Source organism: Bactrocera tryoni, chromosome 5 (genome assembly GCF_016617805.1).
Source record: "Bactrocera tryoni isolate S06 chromosome 5, CSIRO_BtryS06_freeze2, whole genome shotgun sequence".
Classification (NCBI taxonomy): domain Eukaryota; kingdom Metazoa; phylum Arthropoda; class Insecta; order Diptera; family Tephritidae; genus Bactrocera; species Bactrocera tryoni.
Window position 1 is genome coordinate 38,060,572 of NC_052503.1, and position 17,731 is coordinate 38,078,302.

Below are 17,731 nucleotides of genomic sequence, written 5' to 3' on the forward strand. Positions count from 1 at the left end.
GTATACATTTTTCACACGTCGTCCCGCACGCCAACGATAACGACGCCTCGCGGACGCAAAGGAAAATTCGCGCTGTAAAATCAAGTGGAAATTGGGGAAAGCAATCACCAAGTGCTGCTGTGCTGTTTGCTCCGTGATTTGCATTGCAAAACAGATATATGTGTACATATGTATATGTAAAAGAGCAACAAGAAGCAACAAACAAAACGAAAAAGTGAAAAAAGCAAAACAAACAAAATTTTTTTTTAATATTTTTGAATTTCTGAAAAATAGTGAAAGCGTTAAAATTGATATCGGAACGGAAAGAGTGCACGCATGAATAATTGGTGAGTAATTGGAAATTTCCTTCGCCAAATGCTTTCTGCGCGATTTTTACACACAACAAAATAATAAAAACAACAGCAATATTTGTTACCTTTCTGCACATAGCGCAACCTGAGCCTTAAAACAAAGGAATTTTATCGATTTTCATGACTAATTTTGCCTAAAATCCCGCTGCCATGGTGTCCCTACGCAATTCCTGCTGCTGAAAGTCACGTTTGTATCTATCACATAATTGTACCGTTGCGTGTACGCCTACTCCGCCACTCGTCTGAGGCAACGTTGTAAATAGCTGTCCGTGTATGTGTGTGTGTGTGTCTGTAAAGAACCTACGGTAATGTCAGCGCACACACTTCTAAGTGGGCCACTGGACTCAGTGCTGTGGCAGGCAGCTGAGTCCATGTTTCTGTGTATTTGTATTAGTATGTGTATTGATGTTTTTATATATACGTATGCGTAACGGTACATATGATAAAAATAACTACTTTTGTTCCTGCATATGCTGATATAAAGACAGTAAGGACGGCGTTGAAGAAAGTTTCTACACCAACACATTGAAAATTTGTACATACTTACAAATGAACGATGAAAAATTTGCAAAAACAACATTAATTAAGTTTCATGCAACTATTCTTTCAGAGGTGCAGAAAGAATAGTTGGAAGAAACTTAATAAGTTGGAGGCTTTTTTGGGAGAAAACTACAAAAAAAAGTAAAATACAAAAAAAGTGAAATGATTTTATTTGAAAGGATATTTAGTCACATCGTCTCCCTCGAAAATTTTCGTAAATCTCTAAAACAATATTCGCTTGCCTTTTGCCGAGTTATTCTTCCATTCTGGACGCCATACATGCTTGTGGTCGTAGTAAGTTGACACACTAACACACTGCAGTAATCGCATTGCAATTCAAACACATACACACACACATGCTTATATACGCGTTGGCAAGTGTGTAAGTAGGCGCAACCATTTGTGCCACAGCCTACATACACATATACAAACACGCTCACGCGACAACTTCATCCATGGCGCTTTTGTGGCAGCAGCAATTCGGTTAATCTTCCATCGTCATTGATATTGAATTCAGTTACACAAATGAAAGCTTAGTCTAATTTCGTGTGTGTGTGCGTATGATGCGCGCCGTGGGATATGCTACGCTGTTGGCACTCGAAGCTGTTAAGTGGAGCACACACTGTTTACATTGTCAAGTCTTTTTGACACACAAATGTGCGTGCGTGTGTGTGTGTATGGAGGGCCACGAGTAAAAGCATGAATGAAGAAAGTTTGTATTTTGTTATTTATTTATCAGTTTCTATTTTCAGTTTCCATGCGCCTACATCTTTCCCAATCGCTTGCAGAGTAAGACTGCGTTCACAGACGGACACTTTTGTGGCACAAACCGGTTTTTTGTTGGCGCGGGGAGGACGAGGAAAAACGAAGAGTATTCATTTTAGAAAAATATTTACAATATGTTAGGCCTTTTGAGTTGTATTATATATTTTTTGCATATTATACAAAATGCATAATATAATATAATATTGGGTAGTCGAAAAAGTCTTTTCGTATTTATACTAATAAATAAATAAAAAAAATATGTACCGTTTTGATTGACCACTTTTTGCCATTTTTCCGCTAGAGACATTATTCCATCAGTGTAAATTGAAATTTCCAAATTTCCGGAACGGAAGCGAGCGAACCATTGTTATGCTATACGAACTGATACAACATCGTCTCTGTAAACTTCACAAATTTCATTGGTGGCTTGCGTAGCGTGCGGGGAATGCACATTGTCTCGGACCATAATTCATGCCAAATATTTGGTGAAGATATCTCATAAAAAGTCTTCAATACAAAAACTTGATATTGATCGATCAGTTTGTATTGTAGCTATATAATATAGTGAGTCGATCTAAATAATTCCCTCGGAGATTGCTTCATTGTTTTAAACAATAACGTATACCAAATCGTTAGAAGAAACCTCGTTTAATGATAACGTTTCCATACTAGCACTTGATTCCGATCGTTCAGTTTGTGTGGCAGCTGTATGCTAGAGTGGTTTGATATTGGCGGTTCTGACAAATGAGAATCCTCTCCAGACAGATGGACACAGCTAAATCGACTCAGCTCGTCATGTTTACCTTTTGAGCTTCCACAAGATGCGTAAAAGAACTTGAGAATATGGTATGAAAGGAAATGCAGAAAACCATCGGTCGCCCGATGACACCAAAAGAAAATATACATTTGATAATGAGCGACAAAAGACTCCGTGTGTGAACGCAGTCCAATTGAGCATTCACATGCACATATTTGCTTTATTATAAACAAGTACTCGAAAATTGAGTATATTAATAACTGTGAATACAATGAATTGAGTAATTTAATAAATTTAGTGAACGGAAAAAGCGCTTCGAGTCAAATTATTGCCTCAGTGTGAGCTTTGTTTATATACAAGTATTACGTATTTTCAAAAATATTATTAAGCCGTTGTTCTATAGGAATATTCATGGTTTTTGAGTTAATTCAAGGCTTTTACTTTCAAAGATGCATTTTCACAATTAAAGTAATCCTGAACTTATGAGAAATTCGATTATGCTTGAGAAAATATCACTAAAATGTTTTTTATGTTTCTGAGGTCAAAGGAAGTGGATTGAATTGAAGAAGCTATTAAAACATTATGAAACGCACATTCCTCTCGAAGAGCCTCAGGAGCAGTTACAATATCGTTGGGCATGAGCTAAATGATTAAAAGTCTTTGAGTAAACATTTTTTTTAATTATTTCGTATGCAATATTAATATAGATAATTTTTGTGGAATAACCGCTTACTATCCTATATATGCTGTCTTTTATTCGCCAAACGTGAGAAAGAAGCGAATCGAACAAGTTTTATCAGCGTTCAAAGATATTGACATTATTTGCGCTGCAAACTTGTCCTAACATGTCTTTCTTTTTAGTGAAAAAATTATACTCTCCGCGCCGGTTATTAACCTAGCTTAGTTTCAAGCTGAGTCTGTACGTTTTCTATAAGCAACTAGGAACTCCTTCCACGCGTGGCTGAGGCTATTGGGCATATTAATAATGGTTATAATAAACTATTCGATACGGTGAAAATATTATTTACGAATAAAGACGAAACGTTATGGGCGCTATAAGAATCCAAAAATCCGTGCTTGACTTTTGATTTCAAAAATGATTGATAACAGATAGGTTAGGTTAATCTGGTAAGCCAATAAACCACGCATTTACCAGTTTTGGTCCTTTGCGATACAGAAGGAGTTCAGTTGCTAGGTTCAAGAGGAGTCATCCTTTTGAATGCTTGCGCCAGATGCTTAAAGCCCAGTCTTGCCAATGCGGCAAAAGTGTACAAGTTCTTAAACTCTCAGCCCTATCCTGAAATTTTGTGTACTTGTGCGTTTTGCACATTACTTTTGCTGTTTTATACCCTAGTAGCTCATTCCATCGAATTTTGATTCTTTTAACCATGCTTTTGTCGAGATCGTCGTATTGGCAATGCATGGGTTTCCCAATCTTGATCAGGTTTTCGGATGTTAGCTTCTGGCAACACTTTCCAATGCTGCCCTGCTTCCCAAGACACTTCTGATATGATATGAGGTTACTGCCTTGATTGCTGCTTGGCTGTTTACATAGATGTCGATTCTGGAATTGCCTGCATTACCCACCGAGCTATGCCCGAAGGCAGTCGGGCAGCCTGTAGTCGTCCCGCCGATTTTGGTGCGGAGTTTTCAGCAGGTTTAGTATCAATTCAAGAGCCGACATTGTAGTTATTCTTAAAGCTTCCGCTATGCTCAGCGCAGCGAGCTACTGAACCCTTTCCATTAGCTTCCGCTAGGTAGATTTCCGTACGACTGTCCACCATACTACTGCACCGTAGAGCAGAATTGGTCTTACAAAAGTTGTGCAGCACCAGTACATGAGAGATGGAAAAAGCCCCCCGGTTGTGCGGGGCATCTGCCTATACGCATATAAAGCATTGCTAGCTGGAGACCTCCAAGCAGTCCCGTTTTCTCCGAGTTCAACCGGAGATCCGCTTGCGATGTTTTAATGTTTTCATAAACATAATGAATGAATTCGGACCAGATCATGATCTAAACCCCTTATCCTTAGTATAATGATTTCTGTTTCACTTATCGATTTTTTTCTCATTTAGCCAATATATTAAGTATACTCGCTTCAGTTGAGTTTAGGTCACATATAACTCATTTGAATTTACTAGTTTGATTTTAGTACGAATGTCCTCGATATGAAGCAAAAAAATAGAATGTAATTAAGTGAGTCTACGATCTATAATATTATTGAATAATATACCAAACATGTACAATCATGTCATTGATCCCTTTCGTCGAAAAAAAAATGATTTTTTTTCCATGTAATTTATATGGAAAATAGAAAATTTGAAACAGGCACCTCTTAATACTAATATTAAGAGCTCATCTTTTGAGTGACTTTCTTTTTCACATTTTCGAAAGTTTTTAGCCTGTTTTTCAGTTGAAAAAAAAGGTTGCCTCAGAATGACACACCCTAAGGCACATGCATGCATCTAACCCCGCTTTGATTCTTGCGAGAGTATAAAATGTTTCGGTTACACCCGAACTTAGTTTTTACTTACTTATTACATGTAAATTTGAAGCAAGAGCGCAGCATCTCAATAAAGTGAGCAGTGAATAGATTAATGGAAGGCTTCGTTTTTTGTTTTTTTTATACCATTTTTTATACTATTCGGTTTATATCAGTTGCTTGTTCTAGGTATTTGTCACTACCTAACATATAGTCGATAACGGTTGAGCTTATATTTATAAACTAGTTATCTATTTTATGCTCTTCGACAACTCACAAGCTTATTGTTTATTTCAAATACAGGAATCCAAAGATCTATCGTTTATTTGGGTTTATTTGTTTTACTTGTTATTTTTAAGAGATGATAGATTTTGGAAAAGTGCCAGAGACTAACTTGCTCATGAGTAATAACCTGCAATGATGATTAATGCCTTAGAGAACAGTTTTATATATACAGACATGTATCATATGAGTGGTGATAGGAATGCGCTATGAATTGAAGAAATATTATAATGAATACGAATATAATGTGTTTATCTTCTTTCACTCATAAATATTTTATTTGAATTCTGAATACTACAACAGCATAAGATGTAAAAGGAAATACGTTTATTTACAGTGCATATTGTAAAGAGTACCATCGCAGCACGATAAGAGCAGACAATATGGTTAAATTATTACTTTTGCATTAAATGTACTATATACATATGTTTGTATATATTTATATATGTATGTACATATGTGCATTGGCAAGTGTCAATACTGTAACGGCAGAAGACAATAGAGTTCTCGGCAATTGGCACGCTTTATGCGGCCGACATTCGTCTCAGCGCTATCAAAGGGCCTCTGACGGCGAGTATGACGCCTAGCCACCGATTATGACTGAACCGCCGTGTGGGACATTCATATGTACATATGTATGTATGTAAGCATGTATGAATATGTGCAATTTACATTTATCGTTAGTAATTTAATTTACGCATTTGTCTTCCACGTGCTCAAGTGCTTGTGTGTGTTATGTGTATGAGGTCATGCAATTGTTGCTCGTGTCTATTGGCTGCAAATATTTCATGTGGATTCGCACTTCAAGTGTCGGCGTATGCATTTTCCAAAGAAATATCAAACAAATTATTGTACAATAAGAAAACTATTCGATTACACATTGCGCCAACAATTTCGCAATATATCCAAAAATACCTTCGCTGTTCGGTCCACGGCCGCTGCATTCCAACGCATTATTTATACGCATGCATACATATACGAACACAAATACACTTAAATATAAACATTCTCCGTCAAAAGCGTGTGCGTAGTGGTTGTGGACACTTGCCACGCCGGCGGCATCGCGCTCCAAAACACCTTACCGAAGAGTGAGGCGTAAACAAACACAAACGATTGCCACATTCTGCATTAATATATATGTACATACATATGTAGTTACATACATATGTATTTTCAACGAAAAATCGTTTTTAATTTTATTCACAGTAGGATTCTAAATAAATGGAAATTTTGTACAAGATCTTGGAATATTGTTACAGTCTGTTAGATACATATATAAAGCTTATTCTAACTTCCTATAACTAATGTTATACCCCAAACCTCACAGTCCATTAGTCTAAACAGATTGTTGTAAAGAAGAATCATTGTGTAGTTAGATAGTGCTCTTCTGGAAGTAACATGGAAGCTTCTTTCGGCAATTTGTAAAATATTTACCATTCATTTGACTAATTATAATTAATAGCTTCTTTGTGGAAATAGGAAGTAAGGCAAGTAAATGACACAATATTTTTTCACCTAGTAAAGTGCACAAGAAAAAAAGGAGAAACATAAACTTAGGTTGTATCGTAGCTACGAGTATAACACCATTCACAAATACCAAATATTTCTTAAAAGAACTTGATTTTGATCGATCAGATTTTGTGACAGTTCTGAACAATTTCTATGGAGATTACACCATTGCCATAGACACCATTACATTCTTAAAGATAGAGTTTACAACAGCGCGCCAGTCGCTTCTCCTTTTTGCTATGTGGCGCCAATTGGAGATTCCAAGCGAAGCCAGGTCCTTCCCCACGTACTATTTCTAACGGAGTGGAGGTCTTACTCTTCCTCTGCTACCCCCGGCGGGTACTGCGTTGATAACTATCAGAGCTGGAGTATTTTCGTCCATTCGCACAACATGACCTAGCCAGCTTAGCCGCTGCCTTTTAATTCGCTGAACTATATCAATGTCGTCGTATATCTCATAGAGTTCAACGTTCCATCGATTGCGATATTCTACCTGGCCAACGCGCAAAGGACTACAAATCTTCCGCAGAACATTTCTCTCGAAAACTCGTAACGTCGATTCATCAAGTTTGGTTTTTGTTCGTCGAGAGAGGACTTCAATTCTTAATAGCCTACTTAGTACGAAGTAGCACCGGTTGGCAAGAGATATTCTGGGTTGGATTGACGTTGTTCTTGCTTTTAGTTCTGTTTGCAAGCTAGACGAAATTATGCGACTTCAAAGTTATGACTGTTTGTTTGATAACAGGAGATATTTCGTCTTGTCCTCGTTCACTACCAGACCCATTTGCTTCGCTTCCTTATACATTCCGAAGAAAGCAGAACTAACGGCGCGGTTGTTGAGGCCAATGATATCGATGTCATCGGCGTACGCCAGCAGCTGTACACTCTTATAGAAGATAGTACCTTCCCTATTTAGTTCTGCATCTCGAATTATTTTTACCAAGAGTAGATTGAATAAGTCCCACGAAAGGGAGTCGACTTGTCTGAAACCTTCTTTGGTATATCGAACGGCTCGGAGAGGTACTTTCTGATCCTGACGGAGCTTTTGGTATTGCTCAACGTCAGTTTTCACAGCCGTATTAGTTTTGCGGGAATACCAAATTCAGACATCGCGGCATAAAGGCAGCTGTTTTTCGTGCTGCCAAAAGCAGCTTTGAAATGGAAGAAGAGGTGATGTGTTTCGATTCTCTTTTCCAAGATTTGGCGCATGGTGAATATCCGGTCAGTTGTTTATTTTCCAGGCCTAAAGCCACAGTGATAATCTTTCACACAATACATTCGATAGAACCTTTAATGCGAAGTTGAGGAGGCTTATACCACGGTAGTTGGCGCAGATTGTGATGTCTTCCTTTTTTTGGATTGGCATGCTTTAGTCCGACCATATTCTACAAAGAAGCTTATGCATGCTCCTTATCAGTTCTTCCCCGCCGTGTTTGAATAGCTCTTTTGGCCCTCACCGCTTTGTTGTTCTTCAAACGAGTAATTGCTATTCGAACTTATTCATGGTCGGGCAATGGAACGTCTGCTCCCTCGTCATCGATTGGGAAATGGGGTACATCATCTCCTGGTTTTATGCCTTCACTATCATTCAGCAGGCTGAAGAAGTGTTCCCTCCATAATTTTAGTATACTCGGGGCATCAGTCACTAGATCATCTCTGCGGGTTCTACAGGAATACCCTTTAAATCTGTTGTGGTGAGCGGTACAAGTAAAAAATCGTACTGTTGATGGTTCACGTAAATGTCAATTGCCTGAGTACTAAGCAAGCACGTAAAATCATGTGGCCATAAAGTTTGCGATTCGAACTAAAACGCCAGAATATTGGAATCATTGCTTATATTTTACAGGCTTTCATATATCGAAGATATTCTACTTTTACAATTTGCTATAACATTTAAAGATTGGTTCCACAAGACCGCAGTTCTTCCTTACTTGAGTTACCTGTTTGTGTATGTGCGGAGGGGAAATTTTTAATACATACTTATATATATTTTATATATGCACCTGAAGTGCATTTAGTTTTGTGAGTGTATTAGATTGTCGCTGTTAGGGGCCGCTATGTGGAGTTGCACAATATCTATTTTTAATTCAAATAGAATCTAGTGGTCAACGTTTACAATGAGGCTTATTAGCAATGGATGCGTTTGCTTCATTAATGAAAGAAAATTGTGTGGAAGAAAAGAATTTTATCTTTTCAAGAAGAAGAAGATTTGCGTGTTCTGGAATATTTGTTTTGAAAACCTAGTGCAACACTTGACCTGATTTCAAGAATTATTTCAGCCGTTTCCAGCATGACAGATTTTAATCCACTGTTATGACATACATATATATTTTCTAAGGCGTTAAATTTGTTAACTGTTTTTTTATTGAAGGTAATATAAAGATAATATCCGCGGTTAGTGACCTAATGTAAAAATCTATCACTATGCAATCACGACAGCTGATAACGTTGATCAAACTCTTAGCCTCAAATTTGTTATCATTTGTCATGTCCTCTCTTATCACATGAAAACATACATAACAAACTACAGAGTAATTTATGTACGTAATTAGCTATTCGTCGTCAAAAAATATTTTGTTGCCAATCAAAGTATTGCTTTGACATAAGATACCAAATCAATATTAAATGTTTGAAACAAACAAATTATATATCCATATTATTCGATATATGCCCAATGCTCTTATGATAAATCGGTGTAGCTTATCGAACAATCGTTTTGATATTGCTACAACTACTTACTCAAAAGTACAAAACTGCTATAGCCGAATTTTTAACGGGTGTTTTTTTTAGACGAGTGGTTTTCAATGAGACAATGCTGGTCTGTTTCACAGCTGTTACTTGACTTATGTATTATATAATAGTTTGATATGCCATTTCTAATGAACAGACCTACTTCCGGAACAGCACTTAAACGAGATGGCATCCGATCCCGATTTTCACAGGAAAATCTTGTGCAGTGATGAAGCCCATATTTATGGATAGGTAATTATACAAAATTGTAACATTTGGAGTGATGATAATCCACAAGCAATTGTTAAGACGGCGTTACATCCTCTAAAAGTACATATGTTTGCTGTACTCTAGGGGTATAGGGAATCATTGGTCAATATTTTTTAAAAAATGAAGACAGCCAGAATGTGACAGTGAACGAGGGTCGTTATAAATTTATGATTAACGAGTTTTTCGTATCTGAATTGGAGGATGTTCATAAGTATGTGCAATCTTTAGCTTCACCAAGACGGCGCTACATAACATTACAGTCAACGAAACAATCAATTTATTGAAGACTAATTTTGGTGAGAGTTTGTGGTTTCCAAGATCGTGAAATTTAGCACCGCTTTTTTGAAGTCGCCTATCTACGCAGATAGGCCCGATATCGTTTTTAAATTATAATGACAAATCCTTATCTTCATAATAAAGCTAAGTTCTTTGCTAAAACATTTAATTATGTGTAATTGATTTCTTCTAAACCACTTGTCTAAAAACCACCCTGCATATTGCCAGATAAGCGCAGCAAACGGAAAAGTTTTGGAAAATTTTGAGTGATCTATTTCGATGTTCCCCACTTTTTTAAAGAAACAACACAGAAACTTTAAATTTAATGGGGAATGTTGATTATCATTCGAAAGAACATTCTTTGGCATTTATTATTTGAAGATTATCTCTTTCGAATGTTGGCAGTGGCTGAGTCCAATTTTCGATGATTCTTTCAAGCATTTCGGCTGGTAACTGGCGAATAACACGCATTTGCTCCAAGGCCTGAATCAAAGCGGAATTGTCCGCGTAGACTTTAGACTTTACATATCCTCACAGGAAAATGTCTAACGGTGTGATATCACACGATCTTGGTGGCCAATGGACCGGCCCAAAACGTAAAATTATCTGCTCACCGAAGTGTTTTCTCAATAAATCCATTGATTAATGCGATGTGTGAGAAGTGGCGCCGTCTTGTTGAAACCAAATGTTAACGAGATCACGAGCCTTAATTTCAGGCATCAAATAGTCGGATATCATAGCGCGATAACGGTTGCCATTGACGATTAATTTCACTGGCATTGCTTTTGAAGAAATATAGAACGCTGATTCTACCTGCCTATAAATCATACCAAACTGTTGCTTTTCTGGATGAAATGGCAGCTCATGAATCTCTTCAGTTTCCTTTTACGGAAGTTTTGCTTGTTTATTTAGCCATTAAGCCAGAATTGGGCCTTATCGCTGAACAAAATTTGGCTCGAAAACGTCGGATCTTCTTGGAACTTTTCAAGAGCCCATAGAGCGAAGCGTTATATCCACCAAGTCGTTCCATACGTCACTCTCTATCTACATGGACTTCGTGTACACTCTCAGCTACGGCTGCTATATTTTCTTCTCTTCGTGCTGGACGTTGTCTATTCAGTCAAATATTATCCATTTCAAGATGGGTGATGGTGTTGAAGCCTACTATTTGCTCAGTAAGCCGATAATTTTGACCAAGCGCGAAGCGCGCGTAACACATTCTTTACAGAAACAATACTGAACAAAAATAGCATTACAGCTTGACACGACTCACGCGTGACATGACAAAAAAAGGCTTTTGAAAGAAGTACTTCTACTTGGATCACACGTTATATAAATATATTCAGCAACCCTATGATTAATTCGATTTCAGAGGGTAACGCTCAGAATTGAAAAGGATATGTACATAGTATTTGACCCCATTATTTATCTTTAGAGTATCTAATTGCTTTGAACGCAAATGAGCACAGGAAAAGGTATTACCGGCTTAATCAAGTAAAAAGAAAATAATATATATGTAATATAAGACAAGGAATAATCGGTATGACTTATAAATTACTCATACTTAGTTATATACACATGCATCTGAAAAAAGTATGCACATGTATCCGATATATTGTTTTTTTTTAACAATTTTGATATCAAATATATATAGTACATATACGTATGTATGTATTTGTATCAAATATAGAACGTCTGTATTTGTATGAAGATATAAGAACTTTAAACCTATTGTTGTCATATAGATTTAATCAAATCCGAATTTTAACTATCATAACCATTCATCATTGCACATAAAAGTAAACGATTTAAGGGAATTAGCGCTAAGCTCAGACGTTAACATAGAAAGCCGACTAAAGGGTGTGCTTTGGGGGGTTATAATTGTTGACATGAGAAAAAATACGATGCAAAAAATAAAGCGTTTATTCTGGCTTACCCATATATTCTCAATGCAGTTTTTTTTGGCTACTGATTAAAAAATATAAAAATTAAAAAAATATATATTTTTACACTCTGTACAGGGTATATTAAATTCGCCACGAAGTTTGTAACATCCAGAAGGCGCTATAAAATATATACATAAACAATCAGCATAGCGATTTTGTCACGTCCGTCTGTATTTGTCGAACTAGTCCCGCAGTTTTTGAGATATTGATTTGAAATTTTGACCACGACCGATATCGGACATAGCATGCAGCTGCCAAGTTCTTGTGAGGAATCTTTCGCATCTGTGAAGGACTACGTGCAAACGAAATTAACGTTTGCCTTGTTTATTGCTAAGGTCAGAATTTCCCCAATTTTGAGGTTTAAGTTTGAATGTTTATCGACGATTTATTTACTTTAATTTTAAACCTTCAAGAATTTTCCGCAGCATTCTTTAATCAATTCCATAATTTGCCCACAAATTTCTGTCAAATATGTAAAAGGCCATTTTTATACGAGCACAACCTGTTGACAAAAAGTAGTTGAGGCACGATAACATATTTATACCTATGCTATGTTAACAGCTTTATAAATTCATATACATATATAATTTCCTAGTAGTTTTTAGCAGGCATAATAGCACAAAGGCTTTACTTTGTTCTAATAACAGTAAGTTGTAAAAACGTATGTATATTAGAGCGGGTTGATTTACAGGGAGCCAAAAAAACGAAAAATTGGCATATGCGGAAAATGTTTCAGGGATCATTCTGAACAAACTCGCCTAAGATGGTCTTAAATCGGTTTCGAGCCAGCGATTTTTAAGGCGAAGTTTTTAAGGGAGCATAAAAATTTAATTGTCAGGTTTTGAGATATTCAAATTTAATACGTAGGTAAATTTTGATATTACATACTATATATTGATCATTTATCGGTATGGGCCAGATTTGACAACTCTATCACATATCTCCCATTTCCTAAAGTTCGCCTTAAAAATCGCGGGCTCGAAACTGATTTAAGACCAGCTTAGGTTTGGCTCCACTTCACTCGTCCCGATGAAGTTGAATATTTTTCAAAAAGTGTACCGTAAACTGGTCTCTTTGGACATGTATTATAACTGCCGACGAGACATGGGTTTATGAGTTTGGAAAAATCGTTGGCATAAATGTATTAAATCTGATGGGGATTACTTTGGGGGCGACAAAATATTTCCGGGTACAATGTACATATACTTATATGTACTAAGTTATTCCATTTGTGCTCAATACATATACATATCTAAATAAAAAGAAAAAACTTTATAAAAATCGCATTCGGCTTCAGTAGAACAAAGTCCGATTGTATACTATATTTCTAGGCAATGGGATGAATATGCGTACCTACATATGTATATACACATAACACATATGTACACATATGAAAAGTAATGAGAAAATAATGCAATACTTGCTTAAGTATCCCAGTGTCAAGGGCTCTTGGTTGTGTTTACTTGGGAGTGTTAACTATTCGTATATTACTGTGCAAGCTTTTCTATATCCGGGGTCGAAACTGCATATAATTGCAAATATGTCATTAACAATTTGTATATATAATAGTATATGCAAAATATGTCATATGAAGTCACGTATATGTTATATTATGTTTATCGTTTTGTTGACGGTTGGCAAATCACTCCTTTAAGATTTGAAAAAGCATAATTGAGTCCATATGTCATCTGAGAATTATTTTTTTTAAGCCAGCTACTTTTTAATAACCTTATCCTTAGCTGTGCTGTAGTTTATGGGTTATTGACGGATGGAAGGTACATATGTAATCTGTCGAATCAACGCAACCGGATCGAACCCAAATTAATATCCAGCCAAGAACTGTCAACTCGGTATTAACTAACTTTAGCGATTCAATTTCATAGAAAAATTACTTTCTTTTTCTCTTCAATATATTTAGTAATTTCTTCAATTAAATTGTCCGGCTTTCAGCTTAAAAAAAGTTGTCTCCAGATTTTATATTTTCATAGGACTTGAATATTATATGTTATAAATATATTACTACCTTTTCAACCAAAGCTTTATTATTGAGATGCCTATCATATTTTCTTAACCTTTTTTTGTAGGAGAATAATATTTTAAAATTTCATTCAATGAAATGGAGTTAATATATTTAAAATGCGGCAATCCACTAAATAATACGTTTAACTGTAAATATAATATTTGCAAAGCTCTTTTGGCTGATTCACATAGAACTTTTGCTTCGCCTTGCTTCAGGCATTTGTTTTGACGGATAAGTTGGATATATATTTTTGTATGCGTTTTTCCCATTGCTTCGCTTAATGCTCTTTTTTCCATGAATATCCGACGTATTCGAGCCAAATATTGGTCAGCGATGAAAGCCATTTCTGTCTCAATGAGTATGTAAAGAAGCAAAATTGCCGCATATGGGACGAAGAGCAACTAAAATAATTCAAGAGCTGCGATTACATCCAGAGTAAAAACGGTTTGTTGTGGTTTGTGGCTCGGTGGATCATTCGCTAGTTACCAGTCGAAATGCTCGAACGAGTCATCGAAAATTAGACTCAACGGACGGACCATCTGAGACGTAGCCGCGACCAACATTTGAAATGTTACAGAATGATTTTTCGAATGATAATAAAGATTTCCCACTAAATTTGAAGTTTCTCCGTTTATTTCTTTAAGAAAGTAGAAATAGATCACCCTTTAGAATAAAATGCATATTACATTATCTTTGAAAGTTATGATTTATTCAGAAGAGACTCCGTTAGGCTCAATCTAACGTTTGGCACGATCAACAGCGAATTCCTAGATTGTTGCAGGATATTTGTATAGATTTCAGTTTCGGTTATCAGCCTTTAATATTTGTTTTTAGTTTTGGATATGGAAGTAGTCCCATGGTGATATATGAGAAGAGTGTTTGATGTGAGATATGCGTTTTTTTTCATCTTTTACCCAATTCTTGAGTTAAAATTCTTCAAAATGTATTTCTGCTAGTTTTATAGTAATCCATGAGCCATAACTCTGGTAGTACCATTTGCATCTTTTGCCACCAATCCAGCACTATTGCTAGCTTCTGGACCATGTATAAACTTGACACGTCTCACGTAATCAGCGCCATACACTTTTTAACAATTTTGTATGTCTCAGCCAACATTTGAAAAATATAATCTTCAAAAAATAAGTTCCAAAAATTATTCTTTCAAATGATTGAAAAGATTCCCCAAATCAAATTTTAAGTTTCTGTGTTTTTTCGGTAGGGAACCTCGAAATGGATCACTTGGTTTTCTTTTATTGAAATGACTGAAATTTTAATACTTAAAGTTAGGTGTGTTTAAAAGAGGATAAATGTGTTATTTTACTTCTTCAAATTTTCTATAGGTAAATATAAAAAATCGGATAATTTTAGGACACACCTTGTATTTCATATTTACTCGAACTAATTTAGTGAAAAATATGACTTTAAAGAAATTTGAAATTATTTTAATACTTTCGAATAATACCTTCGCATGTACAATATCTCTCGAATCACTAAACAAACACTAATTATCTAGAGTAATTACACTTGATTTTATTATGAACAAGTAAGGAAGGCCTAAGTTCGGGTGTCACCGAACATTTTATACTCTCGCATGATAAAGTGATGGTCGAGATTTCATTATCCGTCATTTACATATTTTTCAAATACCGTATTTGTGTAAAGTTTTATTCCGCTATCATCATTGGTTCCTAATGTTTATACTCGTATTATACAGAGAAGGCATCAGATGGAATTCAAAATAGCGTTATATTGGAAGAAGGCGTGGTTGTGAACCGATTTCACCCATATTTCGTACACGTCACCAGGGTGTTAAGAAAATATTATATACCGAATTTCATTGAAATCGGTAGAGTAATTCCTGAGATATAGTTTTGGTCCATAAGTGGGCGACGCCACGCCCATTTTCAATTTTGAAAGAGCGGCTGGGTGCAGCTTCTTTCTGCCATTTCTTCCGTAAAATTTTGTGTCTCTGATGTTTTTTGTTAGTCGGTTTACGCACTTTTAGTGATTTTCAACATAACCTTTGTATGGAAGGTGCGCGTGGTTATTATCCGATTTCTTCCATTTTTGAACTGTATATGGAAATGCTTGACGGAAACGACTTTATAGAGTTTGGTTGACATAGCTATAGTAGTTTCCGAGATATGTACAAAAAACTTAGAAGGGGGCGGGGCCACGCCCACTTTTCCAAAAAAATTACGTCCAAATATGCCCCTCCCTAATGCGATCCTTTGTGCCAAATTTCACTTTAATATCTTTATTTATGGTTTAGTTATGACACTTTATAGGTTTTCGGTTTCCGCCATTTTGTGGGCGTGGCAGTTGGCCGATTTTGCCCATCTTCGAACTTAACCTTCTTATGAAGCCAAGGAATACGTGTTCCAAGTTTCATCATGATATCTCAATTTTTACTCAAGTTACAGCTTGCACGGACGAACGGACAGACAGACATCCGGATTTCAACTCTACCCGTCACCCTGATCACTTTGGTATACATATATAACCCTATATCTGACTCTTTTAGTTTTAGGACTTACAGCCAACCGTTATGTGAACAAAACTATAATACTCTCCTTAGCAACTTTGTTGCGAGAGTATAAAAATCGGGATCAGGCGGATTACTTGCTTTCTAACGTGGATTTTCTCACTGTTGTTGAGTGCAGGGGAATTAGTGAAAATCTTTACAATAGTTGTTCGAAATCACACCCAAATCCCCAAAAAAATTGTACGCATTCGCCAAGCCATGCAGCGATACGTGTCAATATTATTGATAACAACCTTGACTTTGGCGTTTGTATGAGTAATTTTCGACATGCACAGGCACTTTCCATACATACATATATGGCAATAAATACTTAGACAAACATAAATACATATGTACATATGTGCATATGTGCTGACATGAATACGTCCGTCTGCAAATACACTATTAATGCCAAAAGTAGCGGCAAATATTTATTCATATTTACTCTGCTTATCATAATTACAACTGTCAAATATTTTTTCCTGATTTCAAGCGATCAATGTCGTCAACGTTGAAGCGGCCAAGCCACAAGTAGCCGCAAATTCACTAGCTTATATGCGAACTTGTGTATAAATGTATGTATGTAACTACATACATATTTATTGTGTGGCTTGCACATAGATATTTTGCTATGTACATACCTTCGCATATAAATGCATATATACATATGTAGTACATACATACATACATAATATAGTACATATACATACTCACATATATAAGTATATGGCTCAGTACAAATGTGTTATATGACTTCGCACGGCCGAGTCAAAATATCAGCCAAAAAATCGTGCTAATTGGAAAATGTCACAGAAGCTTTGGGGAATATAAGAGATTTGACTATTTGGTTCGCACTTGTAGACGGCACAAAACTGGTGTTTATTTTAATAATTGGAATTATCTGCGCTGATAATTTAATTATGGCACACTGGGACTGGGTATTAGCATATGACAGCGATTCTCCGCGCGCCAACACACACACACACACACACAAAACATACTTAATAAATACCATATTTATCACAAAAACCAATAAACGAAAATGCTATTTACTGTTTTACATGACAACCGTATTTAAATAAGTCTTCCACACATACATATGCACATGCTTATATTTACATTGTATATGTGGAGTATTGCATCTGTGTACATATGTTCATAACTAATTGATAAAAGTTAGGAAAATACCCTGAACCCAAAACTCGAAATTCGTGCTTGGCATTCTCAAATGAAAATATTTACTCTTCTTATTAATAAAAGATTTACCATAAATTAAATAA

General features: G+C 36.0%; 2 protein-coding genes across 2 annotated transcripts in view; both read left to right on the forward strand.

Moving 5' to 3' along the window:
- Positions 1–241: 241 nt before the first annotated feature.
- LOC120778136 overlaps positions 242–17,731 on the forward strand; it is a 31,954-nt gene continuing 14,464 nt past the window's right edge. Inside the window, exon 1 of the mRNA XM_040109860.1 lies at positions 242–326. The gene's annotated coding sequence lies outside the window, so the exon portion shown is untranslated. The remainder of the gene's footprint in view (positions 327–17,731) is intronic.
- Positions 251–17,731, forward strand: part of LOC120778137 — a 71,288-nt gene continuing 53,807 nt past the window's right edge. The window contains exon 1 of the mRNA XM_040109861.1: positions 251–326. The gene's annotated coding sequence lies outside the window, so the exon portion shown is untranslated. The remainder of the gene's footprint in view (positions 327–17,731) is intronic.